Source organism: Anopheles gambiae, chromosome 3 (genome assembly GCF_943734735.2).
Source record: "Anopheles gambiae chromosome 3, idAnoGambNW_F1_1, whole genome shotgun sequence".
Taxonomy (NCBI): Eukaryota; Metazoa; Arthropoda; class Insecta; order Diptera; family Culicidae; genus Anopheles; species Anopheles gambiae.
The window spans coordinates 50,042,551-50,069,396 of NC_064602.1; the positions used below are offsets into that span (position 1 = coordinate 50,042,551).

At 36.3% G+C, this 26,846-nt stretch overlaps 1 long non-coding RNA gene across 1 annotated transcript; it reads right to left on the reverse strand.

Annotated features, from left to right (window-relative positions):
• Window positions 1–30: 30 nt before the first annotated feature.
• Window positions 31–23,556, reverse strand: LOC133393023 (uncharacterized). Its single transcript, XR_009765961.1, has 2 exons — window positions 23,419–23,556; window positions 31–1,193 (listed from the first exon to the last, which is right to left on the reverse strand). It is a non-coding gene; the product is annotated as an uncharacterized LOC133393023 (long non-coding RNA).
• Between the last annotated feature and the right edge of the window lie 3,290 nt (window positions 23,557–26,846).

A 26,846-nucleotide genomic window follows, 5' to 3' on the forward strand; every position in this document is an offset into this window, starting at 1 on the left:
GCGAAATTTAATATAAAAAAAGAAAAGGAGAAGGATTTCTGATAGTTTATATTAGTTAAATATATAAGCTGATAAGCATTTTCAGTTATAAAGTTGTACACAGCTTATTTAGATTTGTTCATTTTCTTTAGTGGAATTTTAAAACTAGATTCTTATAAGAAATGGAAAAATAAACCTTTGTTATTATTTATAAATATCTCGAACGAATAATCCGAAAGGTTTTCACTCTTGCTTATTTACTTAATATTAAAATCGCTTTTATGTAACGTGAACGCTTCCTTAAAGTTGATGACCATCCGTCGTAGTCACGAGGGTCGTAAAATCTCTGTATCTGTAATGTTTCAGTGTTTCTGTAGATTCTTCTTGAAGGGATGTCTGAATATTGATACATTTTCTTTTTCTGTTTTTTTAATGCCTACAGTGACCTGAGTCTTGGGTTCTTCTTGTGTGTGTTCTAGTGATAACAAGGTAACAGTACTTAACCAGAACATTAAATAAATATTATTGTACTGTTGATGTAAACTCTATTCTTCTTCTTCTTCTTTGGCTCAACAACCGATGTCGGTCGAGGCCTGCCTGTACCCACTTTTGGGCTTGGCTTTCAGTGACTAATTGATTTCCCCCCATAGCAGGATAGTCAGTCCTACGTATGGCGGCGCGGTCTATTTGGGGATTGAACCCATGACGGGCATGTTGTTAAGTCGTACGAGTTGACGACTGTACTACGAGACCGGCTGTAAACTCTAATACGTTTTGTTAATATTTTCTATAACAAATCATTTCTATTTCCTTTTCCCATCGATCGGAGCTCGGCTACCCTCATTGTTTACCAAATCAAACTAGCCCTAGTACTGGTGCTGTTGTGAAAAATGAAGTGTCCATTCATGAAATTAATCTTTTTAGTTTTAATCGCATACGATTCACTGACATTTAAACAAATTTATACATTTGTTTACAATGTTTACAATGGGGGGTAGCTAAATATATAGTAAGAAAAGCACAGGGCATTGAAAGGTACATATATATCGTGGCAACCTCTTCGTTATTAACGAATATTCCGATTTTTTATGAGGTATGATGTGTCCCGTTGCACCTAAAACAATAAAAATATATTTGTATCAATTCTATTATTTGTTTTAATTATTGCGTAGCTGATGATGAGATCCTCAGAATCATTATGGAGCGATACAAATCTGGAAGAAAAAAAAACATTTGAAGTGTTAGTTATGTATAATTTTGTTATGAAATGGAGGGGGAGGAGGGTACGAATACTGAAAAAAGTAGCTGAATAATCTGAACTTGCGATGCAATAATATTGAAACAGAATAAATTTGTCTATAAAATAACAACTAACACAAATTTAAAATCGGACTTAGTCATCACCTAAGATGAATTTGATGTTAGGCGTCTTCATTTCCTTATTTTATTGTCAATCTCCATAATAAATACTAAAAGTTGATGACATTTTGTTTGATTTGTGTTTTACAAAGCTCTATCGATGCATTTGTTAGTGGAAACTTAAACATTTTTATTCGTTCATGCAAGGATAGGAAACTGTAAGGGTATAACAATTAGGAAGAAGGTTTTTGCTACACCCTACATGTTGAATATGGTACAGTAAAGTGAGAAAACGTTTAAAGAACCATAGGTTTTATTGATAAAAGATAGGTCACCGCACAAACAAAAAATCTGATATGTACTAGGGTCAGGTGTAGCGATGCTAAAATGCATTCAGTGCCTAAAGATTGTCGTTAGAAACGGGCTGAAATGCATTATTTATTAACGCTTCGTCTTTCGGTCGGTTTGAACCATTTTAAAGGCAATGCAATCGTTCCCTCAGCACAATACACTACGTTTACTATTTCTATTTCCGGGTAGAGTTGCATTCGTTACCGATTCTTCGCGTAGCATGGGAAGCAGACAGTATGTGGTTTGGGCAAGATCGTTTCGTGTTCGAAGCAAAAAACTGAACTGTACTGAATCGGTGCTAGAAAACACCTCAAAACGATCAGCAGCGATAGCCCAAAGGTGGAAAAATAAATAAAAGGCACACAAATGTGGGAAAGGTCTATGAACATTCTTGGCCATGAAAGTTCGATATCGTTCGATTTAACCAGCGCTTGGAGGATTGCTTCGTAAACCTATGTGCTTGTGTGTTATTTTGAAAAGCTTTTTATTTTATGGCTAAGAGGTGGTTCTGCATTTTCCATGAATTTGGTTTCCTTTTCATCCCCTATTGGTTGCTTGGATGCTCATAGGATTTGCTGTAGTTCTTCGTTAAGGTGTGGAATTAAGGCAGGGAGTTAATGAAACGATTGGTTGCTAGTAAGTACACACCCAAAATAATTCCTGAGATAATCTAACAGGAAAACTATGAGCAAATGGGATTGTGTTAAAATAAAGCCATGCAAGTGTTGCCAAGAACGGTTCTACCTGCGAGGATATCTTTAAGTAGTAAACTGGATAATCTTAGAAGTGTTCATTTCATGAATATTATATTTTGTTATGATGATATGAAAGGTCGTTTTGCAATTTCAACGACAACAGAAGTAGTTTTGAAAGTTTTACATTGTTTCTATGTTTCTCTCTCTCTCTCTCTCTCTCGCTCTCTCTCTCTATCTCAATTTATTCAACATTGCCTTATGTCGGACAGAATGCATAGTTATCTAAAGCAGGTGCCTCGTAAGCAATGATAATAGGCAAAGATACATAAACAAGGATGTACACATGATTCGTCAAACACAGTTTATAAGTTCCACCTATCCATCCATCCATCCATCCATCCATCCATCTATCCGATCAGATCTGTTGTCAGCTCGGAGCGAAATATCAAGCCGCACTGTTAAGCAAATTAGCTCGTTTGCGCGTCGGTAATTCAACTTCCACGAACTTTGTCTTGGAGCTGCTTTCATTATGAGAATCCAATTTCCGGTGGCGTTGGAGTTATTTACCGCGTCTCTACTATACAGACATCTACTGTGACGGAGCAGCCGTTGCGTCTCCGTAGCAGGCGTCGCCTTTGGGACTAACGTTAACTTTGGTGCGCATACGAATCGACGCTCCTACATGTTCGTCTTCGCTCAATCGATGGCGTCGCGAGAATCAAGCCCAGGTGCCGTAGGTGGCACGGAGCATGTTTATACCCGTATGACTGCCCCGAGCAGTTCCGCAACAGAAGTATCAGAAACCGATAAAATTAATTTCATTTCCCGCAGCTGCTACTTGCCTCTGCTACCAGTGCGGCTACCGATGTTGCCGTTGACTTTGGTGACGGCGAGAAGTTTTCGGGAAGGATGGTTTGTGAGTTCTCGGGCTATCTTTCGTTGTGGGCATCCTAGAATCTTCCTGGCAGTTCTTATGGTAGCAAACGAAACTTCAAACTAGCATACATCTAAAGCGTCTGTATCGAGTCACGTAAGGTGGCGTGGTGAAAGCATTATACAAAGCAATTGTTGATTTGTTTTCAAATTCAACGCACATCTTACAATCGTACCCAAGCTTGTTATTCATATTTGCAATCGTGTGAGAATCACTTTGTTTAAAATTATGCAAACAGTATGCGAACAGTTATACAATAATCAAAGCAAAGCCATTCGCATTTGAAATTATGTATGGAGAAATAAACGAAACAAAACAAATCAATTCTAAATCATACTATATATCTTTATGTTTAATAAAAAGTAAAAATATTTTTCTTAGCAATGATTCGGTCTTATAGTTTATTGATAAAGAAAATTTTTACCCTGATTTTTTTATTAAATTACCCGTATGTACTAGAATTCAAGAAAAATATTATATTCGATTCAAATGAAACGGTTATATTTTATACTACTACCAATATAGAAACTGACGGTGCAAGCATTCGAGCGTTTTGTTTTGCAAGTGTTACGTCTAGGAGTGTGCATTGATTCGTATGGAAATTATCACAAGAATTGCTACATTGCATGAATGTACCACTTTTCCGCTTATCGTATTAGAATGTGTAAATCTTTCTCTATGTGTTGGTTAGGAATAATGTGTTGTAGCTCATGCTTTAGGGAAACGTTTCCGGTCTTCGAGATCCTGCTGTTTGTTGGCGGTCGGTTTCCATACTAGGGGCCAAACGCAAAGCAAAACGACGATAAAATCAAGCAGAATTTTAAATTATTTCCACTGTCACGCTGTGATTAATTAATTTCATTAGCATTACAGCGATTTCGGTTTCACCCGCCCTGCTTAGACACTATCGCTGACCTTTGTGATCCGTAGCGGTTCTTCGTTCGAAATGGAACACAGATTGTGCCTTAAAGTAGAGTGGTTGTGTTGGTACCACTCCTGTTTGGCGTTTATTGGGTGTGGTGAGCGGAAACCGTTTAGAATGGGACCATGTGTGAATTGTGACACTTGTACTGCAACAATGGCCATATGCTACACATCGTGTTTGCGAAACTACGCTACAACTCCGCTGCCCACAAATGGCGTAACACTAGAAACAGACTAGTCGTACGGTGCGATTGAACTAAAAACTGTTTTCAGCTTTACTTACCACACTCCGCTTTCATTGGTGAAAACATGGAGGCAAAATGCCACGAAAAGGTAAACGTTAATTGCCCTAACGTGTCGCAAACATAAAGCATGTGTTTGAGATCGTGCCATGTTGATTGATTATTTATCCCATTTAGATTTTGTTGTTTTAATTAACCAATTAAGCAAACCCTCATTTCATAACACTTTAACCACAATTACAGGGTGCAGCAGTTAGTGTCCGTACGTTAGAATGATTGACACCGTGTCTAGACGAAACGAAAATTTTGAAAAATATGTATCAGGCAATGTTAACGAAAGGCCAATAATATTTATTTACTTTTGAATTTGCAACTAATCGAAACATAACTAAACTAAACTTATTTTTATTCGTTTCTGATTGTGTTATTTTAGGAGCTTGAAATTGCTTGAGCCAGTGAAAGTCAGTTTGATTTGTGAATCGATTAAAAAAGTATGTTTGGTAGAAAAGTTAACACGGCTTAGAGCTTTAATTCAAAATATTTGAATGAAATATTATTTTTCAAGCTGTGGCTAGAATCATCCAGAACGTATTTTAGAATTGCATTTTAAATTAAGCATCCTATCAAAATTGCATGATGTTGCAATGGAGTTTTAGCAAAAGTTATCTCAAATGAAGTAAACCAGGTAGTTGAAATCATTACGTAATGTCTTGTTTCTGTGTTGAAGGGTTTGTTTTACAGCTGAAAAAACTATTACCCTGTAAGCTGTTTAATTGCAGCTCTATGTATTTGAAGCTGCATTTGAAAAGTATTTCTGTGTGTGTGTTGAAATAATACAAACGAAGTGAGATGTTCTTTCGGTTCAATGCATTGCAAAGCATTTTTTCCCCTTGCTGATCGAACGACCAACATTGCCTCCCTAATGTTGACTAAAGTATCGAGAAATTGCCAACGAATGATTATGATGGTAGAATTCCATTAGACCCGATGCATAAATAAGCATCAATATGCTGCTGAATCTATTTACACGTGGTATCGTTTTGTGCAATCGAAATGCTGCGGTTGCTATCCCCGGTGGGTTTTGGGACGTATTGTACCTGCCAGAGCGGAACAACGACTATGCAAAGCCGGGCCTGGTGACAGATTCAACCAGGCCCAGATTGGCCAGGTATTTGGAGCGGTGCACCACCACACGCGACAGATTCATCGAAGACATGGAGATTTTCATTTAATTTTACAGGATTACACGTTTTGTTGAATGCCAGTAGATGCTGTAGCTCTGATTAACCCGGACCGAAACATTTCGCCACAGTGGGCCGTTATGAGGCGTAGTTTAGTGGTGGGCCGCTTTTTGCATAGGCTGGTCGAGGGAACAATGGGTTCGTTTCGATAGCCACAAGTACTACCACCGGAAGGACTGTCGTTATGCAGTCGAACAGTTAGCAGGACACTCGGTCTTAGTCATCGTCACCGTAGTCACAGATTGGTTAGTTCATTAAACTTGTACGATAGCTTGTTACACATGGTTGCCTTTTTCCCTAACATTTGCCGGACTGGCACATACTGGATGAAACATAATCTTGAAATACTATGCCTGTGATGCTCTGGAGTCCTTTGAACCAAGTAGTAAATGGGATACACATTTCTCCATCACCAAACCGTCACATTCTAGCTTTGCAGTGAAATTCTACAACGGTCCTGACTCTCAAATGTCAATTCTCCGTTCTGGGACTCTCATGCCCTCATGGCAGGGCCACCAATGTTGCAAGGATAAGCGATGAATTTATGTATGTGGGAGTAAAGAAAAGGAATAGCAATGAATGACAAATTTTGTCCTTGGCACATGTACGTTCAAGGCAAATTAGTAGTTTTGCAACTGTGCAACGATGATAACTGCGAGCAAGTGAACGAGAAAAATCAATCGCACTCGATGTAACTTAAAATACGTTTTTCAATGATTATGAAACAAATCACGATACTAGACGTTTGGTTTTTTTTTCCATGGAATTTGACATTAGCTGGCTGATGTTTTGTCAACAGTCCAAACAAAACCATACATTAAACTAGCCTCAGAATTTGAGCCTAGACTATTTCTGCTTGCAAAAATGTAAGCAAACGCCAATTCAATTCATGCGCGATTACGTATCCTATCTTAAACGATGTTTATTACTGTTTATGATTTACCTAGTAAAGAAAGTAAAACAATATGATTGATACATAATTGTTTGTACACAACTAGCGAAATGTAATACCGCGGATAGCAAATCTCTGTTTTCAGTTTCGTAGGATGTTTTAGTAATGTAAGTTTTCTTATTTGTATACATTATCATCAAGGCTTTTGGTAATATAGAAAAGGTTTATTCAATTTTTCATAAAATAGCACAGCAAATGACGGACTTGGTTCAAACTGGGATCGACAAAAGAGAACATCGAGGGTCCGCTTTGACACTCTTGTGACACGTAGCTAATTATTGGCTTCGATCTTTTACGTTTCCCACCGTATGGTGTCCTTGAGAAGCGACGTATTCCTTTTTCCGTTTTGAGCTGCAAGGGGATTTACGAAAATCCGAAGCACCAGTAGGTTCAGGTAGATTGAAATGTAACGAAGTACTGTGCTCGTAAAGGAATAAAGAACAGAAAGAACAGAACCACCGGACGAGAGCAGAAAGTTCGAATCTTAGGAATGTGGCTGTAACACAGTGATAACTGCAGGAGTAAGTAATGAAAAATGAATCGAAAATTGTCAGAAATAATGACACGTTCTTCGTTCTTGTTCAGTTGTCAATTTGCTGCTGATTTTTTCTCTTCTTTTGTTTGACTTCCTTTGCGAGCTCATCTGACGACCTGTGGCAATTGTCTTGCCGCCGCGTACGATCCCAACAGAAGCAACGTAAGTGTGCGAATCAAGTCAAAGCTGTCGATGGTAAATAGTGTGGCGTTGCTCATTCTTCCATTTCGGTCTCGTTCACGTAGCAGCTTTTCCCAGCACCTGCTGCCAGCTGGTTTCCATTCGGAAAAGATGGTCCGCACCATGCTAACAAGCAAGCAGGAGAGGCGGTCCGAACAAAACGAGATAGTGACATACTGAGGGCTTGTCTGAAATAGCATCGAGAAGCGAGTAAGTAATTTTATCAATTATTATTTCGCTTGGGTGCCTGAAAATAAAAGGACGCAGTAGCACTGAATCCTACATACATAGAAAGAAAAAAGCAACGATGACAAAAGTAATAAAAACAACGACACGTGATCGAATGAAGAAAGGAGTTTTGTTCGTAGCACGTCGGTCTTTACGTAGAAAAATAACATGCATTCACAAAGCCACATATTTGTAAAAAAAATCCGCAACTGTTTCTATAGGTTTGAACAGCGTCTGAAAACAGAAGGGCTAAAGTAAAAAATGTAAGCTTTTGCTAAACATTTGCCTTTGGGCGAGGGAAAAGATGTTTATCACACCTTGTTCAATTTTTCCTGATTGAAAAATCAAATTTGTTACTCAATTCTTCCACTAGACCACTCGGCCTTATGTAAGCAAGTCTGGCGCTCATTCGTCGAGAAGGAAGGGAAAATTTGTTTTCTATTGATATGGGTGGAACTGGCAACTGATACGCCAATCAAGATAATAAGTAATTCTGTGTATACAAAGGACAGATTTTTGTTTACTACTTGAACCGTTGAAGGCAAGAACTGTTGAAAGTTGAGAAGGAAGTGACAGTGTATAGCGTAGTAGGCCTTATTTTGATAGGATTTAGGTCGAAAAAATCTTAAATAATAACACATAAGTTAGTCTTAAATCGAAACTGTTTACCAGTCCCGTTTGGAACATGGAACATTTGAAAAACTGGTGCAAATATAATATTGGTTAGATAATGGTGCTTGTTAAATAAATCATGTTAAACGATGCGCACTATAAAACATTACAATCTTGTTTGATATTACAATAGAGAATGGTTTTAATTCAACAAGAAATAGCCTATTTACGTGATCCTACGTTGCAACGAATACAATGTTTGATCATCCTGTTCATCTGTTCTGCAGAAACTGTCAGTTCAATACATGATATGCCCTTCGGTATTTTAAAGACGTGAGTTTTTTTTCTTCTATTCGCTTCTATTTCTCTGCTATTGCAATCAATGAAATGGAAAACGGTACTCCTTGGCGTAATTATTATCGAATGGCGCACATGTTAAGTGAGCTGCATGAGCGAACTCAAAGCCACGCATAAACGTTTTTGCAGTGAGCATCGATAACCCGGAATAGGGCCATTTTTTTTTCGTGCTCATAGCGATACGGTTGTCGGAAACTTTTTCCTTGAGTTTGCTGTTGCCTTTTTACCTGCATATGATGGTTTTCTAGGAAATTGTGGGATATTAAAAGACCCAGGCTCGTTTCGTTCCATTTGCCTACACAGTTCAACAGTGCTTATTTAAGTCGTGTGATGTTGAGGTGGCCAAAATAGAACAAAAGTTCGTTCTTATCTGGAAAGAGGATTTAATAAATTTTACTGTTCAGCTTAGCGCTCCGCATATTTCATTCTTTGGAACATTTTCTTAACGATTTCTTTCGATTTTTATTGATGAAGTGATTTAACAGGTCATGTGGAACAATTTAATGAACGCCGTCGCAAGCGTTTGCGCTCGCCACGAGCAACTATAATTTATATGTGATGAAGGTTGTGAAAGCTTCGATCTCTTGCATTGTTGTAGCGTGGCAGAAAGGCGGTTTTATGCGATTCGATCCGAGGTAATTGATTTCCTTTATCAAATGTTAGAGATTATTAACGGATCTGTAGAGTTGAGTCGGGCATAATGATTTATCACGTATTTCGTATCCGAGTTCATCATTATTGTGTATTAATGGAGAGTGGAAAGAATTATGACGATTTATTTACACCTGCTTTTAATTGAACGGTAAGCTCGTTAAGTATTGTAATAAAGAAAAGAATCTAAATTAGATAGCGAAACAGCGTGTAAATAGCGTTCTCGCCGTTGTTTGAATGATCCATCAATATTTTTAAAATGGGACTTATTAAACGACGTTCAGCAGACAGATACAATTGATACTTGATACTTGTATTAAAATGTGATTCAATTTTAAACTTTTCTTGTTAATTATTTACGTTTGAAGGGGTATCAAATAAATATACAAATATGTTATATGAATGATTTTCGAACCCATAGACCAGGGTGCAGTCTACTTCAACCGGGATGAAAATCATATTTTTAGTTTTAGATTACACTGCCACCAGTATTTTTGCTTTAAATTATTGTTACATTAAGAAAGACCAAACATTAGAAGCCCTACTAACCCCGTGGATTGTAAGGAAAACATATTAAAACACATTTAGGTAAATGAAAGGAGCATCTTTGAACTACAATATTTCAAAAAGGTATGATTTGTTATTTAAGGTTAATACTGTTTTAGAAAGGTGTTACCATGAAATGTAGGTATACATGTAATAATCTTTAAAATTTAAAAGGAAATAGCTAGTATTGATTTAAGGTGCGAATAATGGAACTAAGCTACCAGAACCAATGTAATGAATTATGAAGAAAATTAAGTTTATGTATAAATAAATACTGCTAAAAAAAGTATATTCATGTTTTCCTTAGTACTACACATTTTAGAATTTATTATAGAGCTTGTGTCCAAAAATCAGGAGCTGCAATTTCAAACGTTAGATCAAATTATGTAATTATCAATTTAAAAGAAGTATATGCCATATTGTTTTTTTTATATGATTATTTCGGAAGGGTTAAAAAAAAACACAAAATTAATTCAAATAGCAGACATTTAAATAATAAGTTTCAACAATTACATTCATTTTTATGAAAAAGTGAAGATGCATCTGAGCAATTTTCAAGAGTAAGATTATAAGTATGTATAGCATAATAACAGTAAATGTTAATAATATAAGTTTTACATAATTAATATTCAAGATTAGGTTCAAACATAATTAAAACACCACCTGCCACATACCGTGAAATATTAGTGGTACTGATTTAATTCTACTTACTTCGTGTTTATTTATAGTAATGCGAATATGATTTTCCGTTTAGTTTTGATTTCACTAATTAATTTTAGATAAATTTTAACCTTAGGAAGGCATTACAACATGTATATAGCAATGTAAATAATTTCACTTATATATTTTTAATGCATGATACTTTGCATTTCTGTCGTAATGTACGAATAGGACGGCAAATTTACTCTACCAGCACAAAAAAATTGTTAGAAAAGCGTGAAACTATCAAATTGTAGCTAATTATTATAAATTTTAATAAATTTCAACCCAAAATATAATATAACATGAAAAAAATATTCCTGGTTAATTGTTAAAAAGAAATTTGTGATTGTAAAAATCTTTTTTGGAAGCAGTAACGAAACTAAAAAAAAAGATATAAAAATTGAGTAAATAATGTAAGAAATGCATCCATTATTGATTTATTTACTTCAAATTTATGCTATGTCACGATATGATCGCGAATAATTGGCGAATTCGGTAACAGAAAACGGTGAGGATACAAGAATAGGAAGAAGTTCATTGCAGTCGTTTATTATACAGTTTGAAACCGAGAGCATATTATGACATTAAGTAACGAGAAGATTAACATATCCTTTGATTGCCCGAGAAAGGATCCTAAAGCAAACTTCTCGTCTGGTTATTTTGAAAAGTTAGTAGAGCAACCTGATTTCGTACGTAAACACTCAACACGGTACCCTTTTCTTCGTGCAGTGGATTTAACTATGAAGTGACCGATATCATCTTGTTTACACAAAACCTGTAGATAAACAGGGGATCAAAACATATGAAAACATTGTGTTGTTTTCCTACGGTTTTTACCACACATAGGGTCTCGGACACCTTGAAGCCACATGGCAGACTTTTGTAGCTGATAATTTTCCCGTTTAATAATTTTATGCTTAGCTTAGTATTGTTTACCCTTCAGGGATAGGCCCATGGTCATGTGGTTGTTGTGTGTATTCTCGTAATGGGTCCATCGCTTAAGTGCATGCTGAGAAACTGGTATTACACTTTAGTAAGAAAAACATTCAACCCAAGCTGTATGCTTGCAGACGGCTATGGGATACAGGGCCGAAAGATACAGATAGAATAGGGATACCACTATAGCGTAGGCAGAACGCCGAATAATGGAAAGAAAAGGTTAAACCACTGCAAACATGTTTACGATTATCCTTCGTTATGTAGAATATTTCAGGGTGCGAATAAAAAGGTGTCGTAACGAAACTGGGTTTTCAGCTAATATATTTCGGCAGCTAAGAACTGTGCTGTTAAGACAAACGAGTGCACCCAACGAGGGCTTTCTGAAGAAATTGAGCTACGAAACAGGAAGCTTCGTTACTAGCTTGAATTGAAAAATTCGGACACCGAAAATTTAAAAGAATTTTGAGGAGAAAGAGGGCTCCATAAGTATTATACAAAGAATATAGTTTTTAAAGGCACACAGTTCAAAGTACCAGGCGGAAATATTTTGTTACCGTTATTTGTATGTGTATTAAACATTCGCAAGTTTAGATACATGGAATTACCAGGAGTTTCGTTGAAATAGAGCATTCATCAATTGGTGAAATTATAATAGTTGCGAGAAACGAAAAAACCTTGAACAGTTTAATGAATGACAAGCGCAACACACCCTTTGCATGTATTTATGTTCTGTGAGACTAGTTGTGTGCAGTATCGCGACAAACCGAACAAACATACTTATACACATAGTTCCTCAAACTGTCAGGGTTTGCACTCTGTTACCATCGTCGTCTGATTACTAAAGCATGGACCCGGGTAGTAGGTAGAGTGGGTGAATATAAGCCGACATTAATCAGCACAAATGTTGCACCTGTCTTTTGGAGCGTTTCTTCTCACAAGGGTGAAAACGGCACATCGCTTCGTTGGAAGACGCGTAAAAACACGTCAACTAAGGACAAACACACTCAGCGGCATCAGGTTGACAGGCTTGGTGTGCCTCATAATATGACTGTTGCAGAGTAGTCGGCGATCACAAGACCACGGCTGTATCGTGGAGATGGTGACAGGAAAAACTAGCCTTTCACTGCGCTACGACGTATAGATGAAAACTGATTTCGTGTGGTACCGGTATTTATACTTTTCTTTCATGTCACGGGCTCATTCGGAGCAGATATTTTAGGTTCCGTAACGGTTGAATGATGGAACCGATCGTGTTGGGTAAACTAGCTACGATAATATCCTTCCGCTTTTCTTTTGAAACTCGTGACAAACTGGTGCACGGTACTAAAAGTGAACCTTCAATTTATCCTGCTTTCTACGCCATATCAGAACCTTCACTTGCAGCGGACTGTCGGACTAAACGTAAACCGTTTGGCGACAGCGTGACGGGTGTTTCGCGTCAACGAAAATAGGAAAGTCGGACATTTTTGGCAAATTTGATTATGATACAGATAGGATGAAGGTAGACTTCTTGGAGCGCTTTTGTTTTGAGCTATCAATCCTCCATCCAACCAGAACTAGTCGCGTTTTGCTGTTTGATGTGAACATTTAGGAACGAATGGGTGTAGTTGTAATGAATAGTGGCTTTTAGAGTACTCTTTTCAGGGGGTGCTGCAAAAAAAAAAAAAAAACAAAGTGTTGCAAGTGACAAAATGTTGCAAACGAGTGTAAATGCTAGGTTAGTGATAGGAGAATGAAATACGAAGAAATAATTAGTGGATTTACGTAAGGTGTGAACCGGAGGTAATGGTTGACCACCTTGTATAGGTGTTGTAACAAATAAATCATGATTATATACTCCAACAACCATAGCTTTAATTTACAACGCCTTATGAGGATAAAGTTATGATAGACAGTGAAAATACATACTGAATGCAATGAAGAATCAGTTAATCCTACATAAGAGGGATCTGCTCTTTGCAAAAACTTGTTAAGCTTAAGATGCAACTAGTCTAATACTGTTTTAAGCAAGCAAGCAAGCAAGCAACCAAATATTGCATAATTTGTGCAATGCATACATGAATAGAGGCATATGAATAGAGGACTGGATCGTTGAGGAATGGGCTATAACGTCCAATAAAAAATCACATTTGTTTGAACAACGCTGCTTATTTGACACGGACATTCATTGAAATAATCTTTTTTAAACTTAGTTTAACAATTTTACATGAATTTACATAATACGAAAAATTATTGGATCCCATAATCACTAATTGGATAATTAAATGGTACCAAAATTGAAGTATAAAAGAAATATCAACAAACTAAAACGAAAAAAAATACTAGTTTCAGAAAATATCAAAATGTAAATAAAAACATAAAAAAGATTAAATCCACGCCATAGATGACGAGCAGGTTAGTGACGAGTCATTAAGTCCTGAATCGAGAACCATGCGCACACGTTAACCTATCGTCAGTCGATTCTCGCGGTAGAGTTCCATCAAGATCAGTTAACAAATGTAAATATTGAAAATATTCTATTGATTTCTAAATAAAGGAATATCTTTAAAAAAATGTTGGAACACGCATCCATATTCAAGAGTCATTCAGGGAATTATTATATAGCTCTTTACATAACATTAGACTAACAAATTATTTTCATTTTTTCTTATCAATTCAATTACATTCAATTTTATTTAGTTAAAATCAATTGTTTATTCGGTCAGGGCCGGTCTGGTGGTACAGTCGTCAACTCGTAAGACGTAACAACATGCCCGTCATGGGTTCAAGTCCCTAATAGACCACCGTGCCCCCATACGTAGGACTGACTATCCTGCTATGGTAACAAAAAGTCACTGAACGCCAAAGCTCACTTCACTACTGGGTACAAGGTAGGCCTTGACCGACAACGGTTGTTGTGCCAAAAGAAGAAGAAGAAGATTTATTGGGTCGTTTTAAAGGTTATACGTATGTTTGTAGCTACTAACTATACAAACTATATAACTGTACTAGTTAAGGCCCGGTAAAATCTACCGGATGTTCTCAAATTTCGAATTATTTTCAAACTCTACACGTTCAGTGGCAACAACCATAACTCAAACACCTATTTGTTCTTATTTGTTCTTACAAATGTGTTAACCTTGTAACTTCCTGGACAGTTCTTACTGTACATTGCAGAACCGTAAAATATCGATGAGGCTACTTTTGAGCCATACTGATGTAAATCTTAAATCTTAAATAACCTTTAAAAACCAAGTCGCGCAATTTTGTAATTATTTTTAACTGGTGTTAAAAATTAAGGCTATTTGTTACGCACGTAAAGTACCAATGAATCTTATTTACTAACACTTGTAAGTAATAACAATGATAATCATGATTGGCGAGTTTTATGGCCATTTTGATAAAATAGAAGGTTCAGTAGCTGCATTCCTACTTATTTTCAATCGAACTGATACGTTCCATGCCTCTGTTGACACAAATGTATAATTTTTTGATTATTATTTTTTAGTTATCGGCGTGATTTTTTGGAAAGCACTTATTTATTTATTTTTATTTTTAGTTTATTAATTGCTCGGCCACGTTGGGTTACAGCCATAGTTCTTACTGACTATAGTGTACAATTATTCACGAAGGAGTTGGAAGGAGTTTATGGTACGGAAAAGGAGCGAAGACGGGATCGGTAGACAGGATAGGATATGTTGAAATCGAACAGATCAGAAGTACTATTAAAAGACGACATAGCTCTTACAAAAGGCTCATTGCGAGCAAAACGTGTACGACATATAGGTAACTGGAGACGAAAACGATAACGTAAGGTGCGACAAGATGCATACAAATGTAAGCGCGACAGAAATGAAGGAGTATCAATCGTATTGAGCAATATGCCATCGACGAAAGCATAGCTAAGTAGTAACCTCTACGACGTGTTAATTGAATAACGTATTGATTTGCAGTGGATTAAAAAATTAGGGTGCCGCTAACACATATACAATATGTTTAGATCCAATCCCAATTGCGTACTTAAAAACCAATTTTTTTGAAATGCTCACTTCTGCTTCATTCCATTTTGTGTTTTTTATGCCCATAAATGTAAGATTGAACTACAAAAATATGATATCGCACATGGTTCGAATTCCATTTCTACTCTTTTTTTCGACTTATGTTTCATACGTTAGGTAATAAGTAATAGATGCTTGGATTGATTAGATTGATGAGATTTTCAATGTCAATTTTCCCGGTCTTAAATTTCAAAAAGGTCATTTCCAAAAACGCCTTCAAAATTTTATTTTACTATCCTGAAACTGGTTTTGAAGTATTGAATGGAATTGGTATTTGTGTATGAGACAATTGTTATTGTTGTGCAAAACATCAAATTTCAACAGTGAACATATTCCCTCACGTACTATTTCAACGGTGTAGCTCTAATATTCCAATCTATACTGTTATAGAAAAGAATGGTTCAACACTGTTATAACCTTTCCAGATCAATTAACTAAATTCACGTTTACTGCCAAACTACTTTAATTACTCTTGAACCCCCACATCTTTCAGCCCCAATTATAACGTGGTTGTTCTTAATCAGCACCATAGTACGGTGATAGCATCACATGGTAGATATCGCCATCATTCTTGATAGATACAGTCAGAATCTTTTCAGCCCTCTTGGGCACGTTACAGTAAGCATAGTTTCATTGTGGATCGTTCTGCAGTTGATGCTGATCCGGCTAAATGCAGTGCGCACGGTTGTCTCACCTAACGCGCAGTATGTTGCAGCCATGTTGCGCAATGAACCATCTCTTCCTTTAGTGCTTTGTTCCGGAAGGACATCCTGAAATAAGGAGTTCTTCCCACCCGCGAGCAAATCGTTACAAATTCAATTTTAATTTTCAAGCCATCAATACTCCCGCCGCTTCCTCGCTCGAAATTTCATCAAGGTTTTTTAGCATATGGGCGCTTAGGGTCTCTCGCTTACATCTGCTTCTTATTGTCATGCGTTTTCCTTGTCCCGACTCAGCCTGTAATGCGGAGTAGTAGATTTGAGGGTGTAGTAGATTTGGGGCGGTCCCGTGGTACGTGGTCGTCAACTCGAACGACTCAATAACATGCCCTTCAGGGGTTCAAGCCCAGAATGGACAGACCGCCTGCAGCAAGGACTGAATATCCGGCCACGTGGTAATGAATTAAGTCTCGAAAGCCTGTATAGGCCGGCATGTCCGCGTAGGACGTTACGACAAATAGAAGAAGATTTGAGGGAGTGTACATGTTCGACGTACCGGGTATAGCAACCCGTTTTACAGGATATTATATACAACACTTATCTGCTGATGACGACGGTGTATGTAGTATTCGAGGTGCTTAAGCACCAATAATGAGTATGGTTGGCTTTATGAATGATTGAATTAATTGGAATATCAAACATTTCACAATTAAGGTATTTTGCATAGTTTTCAAATATGTTTTTTTTTTAATTTGGCCTTGAATATAATCTTGATTTATAATGGGAAGGGGTATGAGATGGGCCTCATCATCAGGTGGCTAATTTGCATCTTTAATTATTTAAAGAATTGTTCATTATATCCAATACCATGTGATTTCAAATCGATTTATCCAAACAAAAAATCTAAGTAACCATTGCCCGCATCATCTGCGGGCTAGCAATGGTGCTTGGAGCAAGTCCTTTCGCAGCAACGCGCGTTGCTAAGAGAGCTCTGCTCTCACCGCTTTCTTTCTCTCTCGCTGAATGTTTACTCTCACGTCATTGCGGCGATTTTCGATTTTATATATAGTGAGATAACGAAACAGCTAACTAGCCAAATGTTAAGTTATTAAAGGTTTTATCAAAATTACTATATTGTCTGTTTGAAATTTTATTGTACACTTAAAATTACATTGAAATTTTAAATTTTACAGTACAATTAAAATTTCATTTCATTTTTGTTAATTTTCACCACTTCTACGTCGCTCGTTATTTTCATACGAATGAATAATGTGCATTTTAGATGCTGCAGTTATGCTTAAATGATGGTTTGTTTCAACAACTGCACATGAATCGGATATTGATCACATAATTCAATATCACAAAATTGATCAATCATCATCAGTGACATTAGCAGATGAAAACCAGGCATGTGTCCGAGTGTAGTGACGAAAGAAACGAGCTGAGGCGGACAAGAAAAATACTTCAGTACTTCCGGTACGGTTGAAAGGGTGGCAAAGTGGAACAAAACCCTGCAAGTAGCAACCCCTATTGCAGAGGGATGAAAAGATAAAGACAACGTTGCAGCGCCTGGTATTGTGTTGTGTACCGTTTAGCAATGTGTGCTAGGCAGTCTTGAGCGGTCTGCCTAAACCCATTTGCCGAGGTACAAGCGTTCCGCAAATCGTTCCTTCATTCGTTCGTTCCCTTTCATACGATTGAAGCTATAGGTTTTCCATTAAAACGAAAGTCATTATTTCAATCAATCGAGTGTAGACGTACGAACAGGTGCAACGGGCAAGTATTCACAGTTGCATTTTGCGCTCGATACTGCACCGGATGCTCGGTGCTGCGGAACGGGAGCTAGGGTACTGTTGGATTTGCCAAAGGCTACAAAAGCATGGCAGAATGGAGTTGATTTTTGAACATGGTTGCCATGCGGAAGTTGAAACTTAAAATCAAGCTCGAGCGGTTCCACGAAGGGTGAAGAAGATAAAGTGTGTCAGCGTAGGAACAACGGACAAGTCAAAGGTAGTCATACTGACTGCCAACCAAACACCCAACCATCTGGTGAAACGATGATGGAGTTGATCGGTTTTATTGATATTCGGTTGAGATTGAACCCATCGCTATACGGCTGATTGATGGTGATGGAAAGGCCAGTCCCATATTGTTCCCCCGTGATAGCTGAATCATAAAACTGTCAATGATGGATTTGGTTAAATTCTCGTTGAATAAATGTGACAAGCTTCCAGTAGCTTCAAGCGCCTGTGGTTTGGTTGGTTATGTCACATTGCGTCCATTGCGTTGTACAATGAGGGTTCATAATTACTCTAAGTACTTTTCGCATATCATCGTAAAACACTTTTATTTGCAGACAGTCAGCAGGATGCAAATGTTCAAAAATGAATTACATACAATGTATAGAAAATACGTTTCAAGTTTTGAAGTACGAAGACCTTGTAACATTGAAAAGGTACAGAACTCATTGAAACATTTTAATTAAACATTCTTCAAAAAAGGTGTTCAATCGATATTGTGTCTTCTATTTGGTCTACTACTGGGTTAAGCGTTAAACAACGAATTTATAATAGCAACAGCAACGAGCACGACAATCATTAGCAAAAAAAACAGGGACAACAAAACAAACAGTTTAGACAACAGAAGCAGTTGCGACATGGAGCAGCAGCTCCGCTTTCACACTTGCGCAAAGAAGAACAGTTGATTAGATAGGTGAATTTAACATAAGACCACGTTTTGAGCACAGTTATTTGCATATAGATGAAGATGGGCGCTTATCGAGTGACGTGAATAGTGTGATGTGTTCCGGTACCGCCTATGCGTACTGTAACACCTCACCTCGCCGCACTACTAACAGATAGTACCGTAACGTGGCGTAGCGTAGGCGGCTCCGCTAACTCCGGACACATCAGTGAAAGCATGCATAATTTACTCTCAAAGGGTTTCAACAGTGACATGAAATCAGGTGGCACGGCGAAGAAATGGGAGACAAAAGGAAAGCCAACTCTGATAACAATTGGTAGCTTAGCAAATGCTGGGATTCGCAGTGGTTGAGACATGTTCACAGAAGCGTTTGAAATGGACGGGTTAGTTTGACATAGCTTTGCCAACGCTTGGCTTAAGAAACGATTTTGTCATCGAGCCTAGGCAGGTACTAGAAGAATCATGTTCATTGGTGGTAGGGGTAGAAATGAATGATTGATTTGTTTATTAACACACCTGGAGTAAATTTGAAGATTAAAAAGAGTTTGGGGTTCAGGGTAAACATGGATAGGAATCGTAATGCAATTCAATGGTAGCCAAAGGTAATAGAAAGTCCGTATGAATATAATTCGTCTTAAAATTGAAGACTACACGAATGTGATATGATAACCAAGCGAATTATACTAGTGTAGGCAATAAATTAATGATTAAATTGCAAATACAATACATGATTCGTGTCTACAGCAAGCTGTTGAGGCTGGTAAAATTATTAATATTGTTTTTATGCAGAAAGAACGGAAAGAACGACTAATTATGCAAAAAAACAGACCTTCACCTAGACAGCTTAGTAAAATGAATAAATCATTAGATTTATCGGTATTTATGTTTAGATGCTTTATATTCCTAGTAGAAGAAAACTCTACCCATAAAAAAGGATAATGGGAGATTAGCAGAAATGAGTCTTTTCCTCTACCTTGCCTCAACAAAAAGTTATTCGAGGCAAAATGCTCAGGTGAATTGAGAGCCAAAAGACGGCATGTGATAATCTTTGAACGAAGCTCTTTATTGATACGGTTAAAGAGCATCCTCGGGTTAAGCGTACTCGTAATGAGAGATTTTGTGTAGTAATTTATTTGAGGAGAATCCGGATGGGCTCCCTTTTCTTCGAAGTTTGTCTTTGAAATCTTATAATAAATGAAAATTGGTGTAATTATAGTGGAACTTAGTAGGAAGTTGCATTGATTATCATGGTCACCGATGATTTTGGCTATAAAAACAGGCAACGAGCAATTTCGTATTGTCATTCGCATTTCATACACTCTTGATCTACACTGATTTCATGTCCATGAATCGAAGCTTTCAATGCATTAACCAGAAAAAAGGAACTATCGACTAAGACTATCTAGTATTGATAATTCATGAAAAAATAGCTCTGAGGTTTCGAAAAATTTGTCACCTTTCTAGCGCGATAAGTCTATCAACCATCCAATGTAGCTCAATATTTATGAACGCATTGTCATCCAAAACTGGTCTGCTGGGGGTATCGAAGTGAATCGTCTGTTTGACTGAACATAGTGACAAAGGGGCTAGTGGCTGATTTTTTGTAGGTGTTAGATACATCTCAATCCACTTTCACCATCTTTTGTACTGAGTTTGATTTTGCAACACCGTTCACATGTTGTTCCGAAAACAAGGTGAGCCAAAACGGTCACTATTACCTGTACCTGTATGGCACCGTATCGCTTTTGCATTATATAGATGGTTTCAAATTCATTGGAAGTGCCGGAACTGGGTTGTGTTTGAATACTGTTGGGAATTGGCCATTTTCACTTCGGTTTTCCTGTAGTATGTACAAGAAAGAGGCATTTGGCACATATTTCGAAGAGTTTTACTTTCCTTTGCTTTCCTGTATTAGATTAATCTATCGAGCTTGTGTGTGTTTATTTTTAACGTATGTTGGAATAAAGCCATGTAAGCAATCTACGGTAACATGACAACAAATCGTAACAAAGAGGAAAGTGCGAAGCACAATGTGTATCTAAAATGTTTCCTTATATCTTGAATGTATTGTTTTTTTCTTTATGTCTTTTGCTCCTATTATTCAAATTATTAAGAATCCTTTTTTAATTATGGTTTTGGTAGTAACTTTTCAATGATATTTATACAAAGTATATATAATTTCAATTCTATATTCAAAATACTATTATAATGCTGCATTTAAGGTTGTCATATCAGTTTATTATTTTTACAATGACTATTAGGAAGATGTTGAATGGATAATAGGTGTAACTTAAAACTGTAAAATAGTGGCACTAAGTAATGGGCATTCTTTTGATTATTATTTCAAATTTGGGAAATATCACAGCCATCACAGTATATAAAACGGTGAAATGTTGCATGGAGATTAGTTATGAAGTTCCTTATAGGCGTAGGATCAATTTTAGAGTTACGGACTCTATGTACGTACACTACAGGTAAAACGAGTCTGTAGCAACCGTGGAGGTGAAAAATTCAATCGATAAATCCATTCTGGCAAAGAGTTTTGCTTTCTCTTGTTTTGGCGGCTGATGCCAACGACAACAAATGGAGTCACTTTCCGGAAACCAGTCACTTTGGGTAAAACTGGTAGAGTAAAACTATAAAAAATGAGGCATACCAATCTAAAACACATTGCTTGGAAGCAAAGAGCCAAAAAAAAACTAGTCCCCTCAGCCTTTTCCCCCTTTTGAAGCGATGCAAATGGGGATGTTTCGTGAAAGAAGCATGCGGTTAAGGTACTATTTTATAGGTCGGCTTTTACGTACCTTTTCCAAAAGCAAATTATTTCTCATTCTATTGTTGGGGCTAGCGTTTGACTGCTACAAAATGTATTTGCACCGGTGGTTATGGAAATCATATTTTATTTTTCATGATGTCAGTTTCAATTCCTATTTGTCTGAAGCAGAAATCAACTGTCGATCGTCATCGACTACGTTGGCAGCTATTTATCATTTGCTAAGCAGTTTAGGGGTGGATGGTTGACTATAGTATGTCAGAATTGGGAAGAAGGTGTATAAACAAACTAATTTGATTTTTGTTTGCTGAGTTGACAACATAATAAACATTTCTCAAAACTTTAGATTAACGTAGAGAGCATAAAATACATATTTTGTGGATTTGCGTATGGCTTAGAATCGTATGAGTTTACGGAAGTACAATTGAGTTGATTAAAAAAAGAACTGCAAAACACTTTAACAAGCCTCCATATTTTGTAAACTTGTTGGTGTTTGCATCGCTATGAGGTGCAATGTGCAGAGAATATTGTAAATATTCAGCAAGGTGAATGAATTTAATGAGCAACTGCGGCTCTACGTTATTTCTCTCTACATTCTCAGCCCTATCGTTTCACTGCAGGGCGCTAGAAATTGTAAGGCTGGTAGCGCACGGAATTGACCGCAACCAAGTTTTACTAATATGTACGGTTCGTATTTGTTTCTATTCGAGTATTTCCACACTGAAGGTATTAATTATTTTTATTCTTATGTAGATTGTAAGCTTTCTTTAAGTTGCTCAACCAGTATTGATGCAGGTGCTAGGTGCCAAACCAGTAATGGTGTAGTTTCGTTACGATTGCAATTTAGTAAAAATTTAAAAACGCTCCTAGTATTGTTTTGTATCATAGTGTCCTAAAGGCATTTGCTGTAAGCTTACAGATTTGCGAAATATTTTAAGAGATTTTTTTGTGTTGTACGCTGAAATATTAACGTAATGAGAAATTATAACAACATCGGACAAATTAGCAACTAAATTAATCTTTAACATAATTTAATTATTTTTTTGAAGTTATTAATGCAACACTCGTGTTTAGAATTTAATGCGAGTAACTTTATACAAAAATGTTATAATTTAAAAGTTGTAAATATTAATACTTTATATTTTACGATTCTTGAATAAGTACTGTGCAATATTAATACTATATGCAATAATCGAGTGTATCCCAGGGATTTGCTCCTCTACAAGGAATTTAAAATACAGAATCAGAACAACCACAAGATTTGTGATGTAACTTAATTACGATGCGAACTTTAACATTTACAAGGAAAACTAATTTCGATGCAATGCATCAGATACTGTTGACGCAGTCCCAGAAGCACAATTTTGAGTAGTTACAGTTGTATGCAAATGGTTCTTCCTAGGATAGAATGCTTTGCAAGGAGTTCCGACTTGTTGACGGAGATGTCGTAAAGGAAAGGACGAGCACGATTAAGACCAGACCATCAATCTTGTATTAATCACAGTCACCCAGGCTAATTGTATTTCATTATCATCTTGAGTCCAAGAGATCAGTAGCAACTCGCGAAGTCATGCATATTAAGCACAGGACACTTACTGCCTTGTAAGGAATGTTCACAATGTACTTCAATGGGTGCCATCGTTGTATAAGCGGCGCATGTAATTGGGATAATTTGCGTAAGGTTGAGAGTAAGGATATCCTTACCGTATGGTATCGTCCCACCACTAGCTATATCAATCATTTTAGGAGCACATCATTGAACGGAAACTTGCAATGAATTTTAGTGTGTAGGAAGATTTTATTTTAGCTAGTTGCTTACCTCAAACAAAAACACCGTTTAACACAAACTCTTTAAAAAACACTTGAAGTCAAACAAGAAGTTCGCCTACGTAACGCAAACAAAACACAACAAATCGTCAAAGTGAGCGTTGTAAACATACAGCTTTTGTTCCTTGCCTTTGAGGTACTAACTGTGAACCAACAAATGCATATCGTTTTTAGTGTGTACAGGGATACTTCGCGGAAATTTCCCCAAGATCTCGGATTCCGATGTTAGGAGATGTGATATTCGTTCGTAGTTCGGCCAAACATCGGAAAACGTAAGATGGAGAAATTGAATGGTTCTCTTGCGCATGATCACCAATTATTCCCTTTGAGGCTGTCAGCGTTTGAAATGAATCTAGTTCATTTGACAGCTTCATTTATGCGATTGCCTCACAACGAAGACTTAGTGTATCGGTATTCGAACAATCAATCGCAGAGTGTTTGGAATTATGAGCGATTGATGAACTCTGACACGATTCGCACAGTTCAATTAAGTCATGAGTATTAGGGCAGAATTAATGATTGAGCATTATTAGCTTTTGATGCGTTGCCTCATCTTTTCGAAACGTTTAAATAATTTTCTAGCTGCATAGTTTTTTTTAGGTCGGATTTGATATTGTAAAAACATGTCTTGGACATTAACATTATTAAGATTAAAGCAATATTTGTGTTTTATTTGTTTTATTCAATTGTATTTAGATGGTGGAGTAGAAGTGCATTGCGTTTATGATGTGCATTACTCAATTCATCGTCGTCTGTTATATCATAAAATTGAGTATTTTTTATGTTTTGCTTCAGTAAGACAATTAATGAACATTGGTAGCGTTTGAGCTCTCTTTGTCTTTCTCTTTGATGGTGATAATGGAGATAATGATGGCGATGCACTCAGGGTGAAAGTTGAAAGAATGTGATAAACAGTTTTCTAGGGCTGTTGTTGAATATCAAACAGAGCAGGAGCAAAGTGGGGCAAAGAGAGGTAAACTGAGGTTGATCTGTTTCGTTGTTTTTACGTCATGTCATCAGAACATTGAAAACTTTTGAAGAATGCATGGTTGGTTTAAGTCCAAATTGTTGAAAATAATGAGCTCGATTGCTTTTACGGATTAACAAAAAGAGAACCAAATTGAAAGAACGGCGCACGGGACAAATACATTCAACAACACTAATTTGGGCTTCCCACAAACACTCAAATAATTAAGCACATTTACATATGCAGTTTGTAAAACATATGTGTTGGTGTGTCAGATAGATGGTAAAGACAAGTCTAGAATGCAAAAGTTATGACTTTTATTAATATTTTTATCATTTTTAATAGAATTCGTTATCCAACAGACTTATGTCTTATTGAGCATTATTTTCCGTCATACTATACACTGAATATAGTTTTATAAAGTTAATATAATTAAACATATCAAAATATAATATTTATTATAATATGAATTTTAAAACATTTTACATAAAATATTTTTATCAAATTGAATACAATATAGGGTAAATGTACCAATAGTGGTGCAATTTGTAGTGGTACCGATGTGTTTTAATGGATTTAAAGTGTCAGGAAGGACATTTTCTGAATATTTTAACTCATAGCAATTGGAATATGTTTTATCTTCGCAATCACAACCATTTTTATCATGAAATACATCAAATTTACGAAAAAATACATATTTTTGTGACTGCTTCGTTGTACCTATAATGGTGGTATGGTTCCTATAGTCGTCGTATTGTGTTCCTATAGTGGTGGTAAACAAAGATGCATAAAAAACAGTGTATAATATCAATGAAACTTAGTTTAGAAGCTGTTTTCGTATGAATAGCAAGGATTACTGCCATAATATTGGTTTCTTCCGTAATTTGATCGTAAAAAAATGTATAAATTTGATCGATGTAATTATTGACTAAAGTACTGCATCACACCTGTCGTCAACCTACACCCGGAAGAGTGTGCTTGATTTGAAGTCAATTTTTCTTTCAACCATATAAGCGAATTTTTGCCTGTTTTTGGTAAATTACCTACATAAAACTCATTTCTGTTGCTTATTTTTAGTGAAAACAGTACGACATGTCAAAAATATCCTCGAAAAAATCTAAAACGACCTGTATTTATTGATTTTAGAACTATAACCACTACAGGAACATGCCTGTTTTGTGTACCTATAATGGCACTATGGTGAAAAACACTTAAAAATGCATAAATATGGTCAAAAGGCAAATAATTTTAGTAAAACAATAACATTTCATAACAGTTATGTTGAAAAACTAGTAATTGCGTGGTTATATGGTCATTTAAATCGTTAACAGAAAAATTAGTTTCGTTATGAAATCCTAAGGATTTTGGAAAAGGTTGACATATTTCACAAAATAATGGATTTTTCGGTCACAAAGAAACGGAATGGTCCAATTTATCTTTTAAATTCTTTGTAAAAGGCTAAAGAACATTTCACACTGACGAAAATAACTTAATAACTTTTAATTTACCGTATGGACCGCATTTACGGTCCGATTTTTAGTAGTGCAATACCACCACTATTGGTACTACCACCACTATAGGTACATTTACCCTAATTAAATATAATTTAATAAAGTGCAAACTGAGCTTTATTCCCGTCATACTATACTCTGAATATAATGTGTTATAATATAATAAAATATAATATAATAAATGTAATATCATGTAATACAATAAATATAATATGATTTTCATTGAAGTAATGCTATATATAATAATATAACATAATTCATTTCAACATAATATTATATGATATAATGTAATTTAATCTTTAAACATGCTAAAAAATTGTGATTTTTTACATGTTTCATGTATTGTTTAGATGCTTATAATTTTATCGTAAGTCTTTATCTGCGAGCAATCAAAGTGTGAGACCAATGATTTCTCAGGTTATACCAATGTTCGCATTAAAAGATTAATAATTGCATAGTATATATTTATTCTTCCACAAATTAGTGTGAGTAGTGAAGTCCCAACCGTACCAATCTTGTTTTTAACTTACTATTTTTATCACTAGCCTTCAGATCGAAAACTACCTCATGCATAGCTCGTATGTATCAAAACAAGTGCACGTGGTGTGAGAAATTGATTTGAAATGAATTAAAAATGCTACCAAATTGTATAAACACCACAGCACTTTCAAATCCTTTCGATCGAGGTGTAGATTTGTCAATAGCGTTTTGAATATTGTATGATTATTCCGAAAAATAACTAAAAAGAACTACCGAGTTGGATTTAGCTTATACAAATTGCATAGTGAAATTCCGTGCAACCGATCCTGTTACATCTTTACCACAGAAGTAATAGAATTACCGATGAAATATGAATTCACGTTCTTATATATATGTATATATGGATATATATTTATCCTGGTAGTTGTTGGCACAAGAAAGCTGTCAAAGAATTGTCTTTAG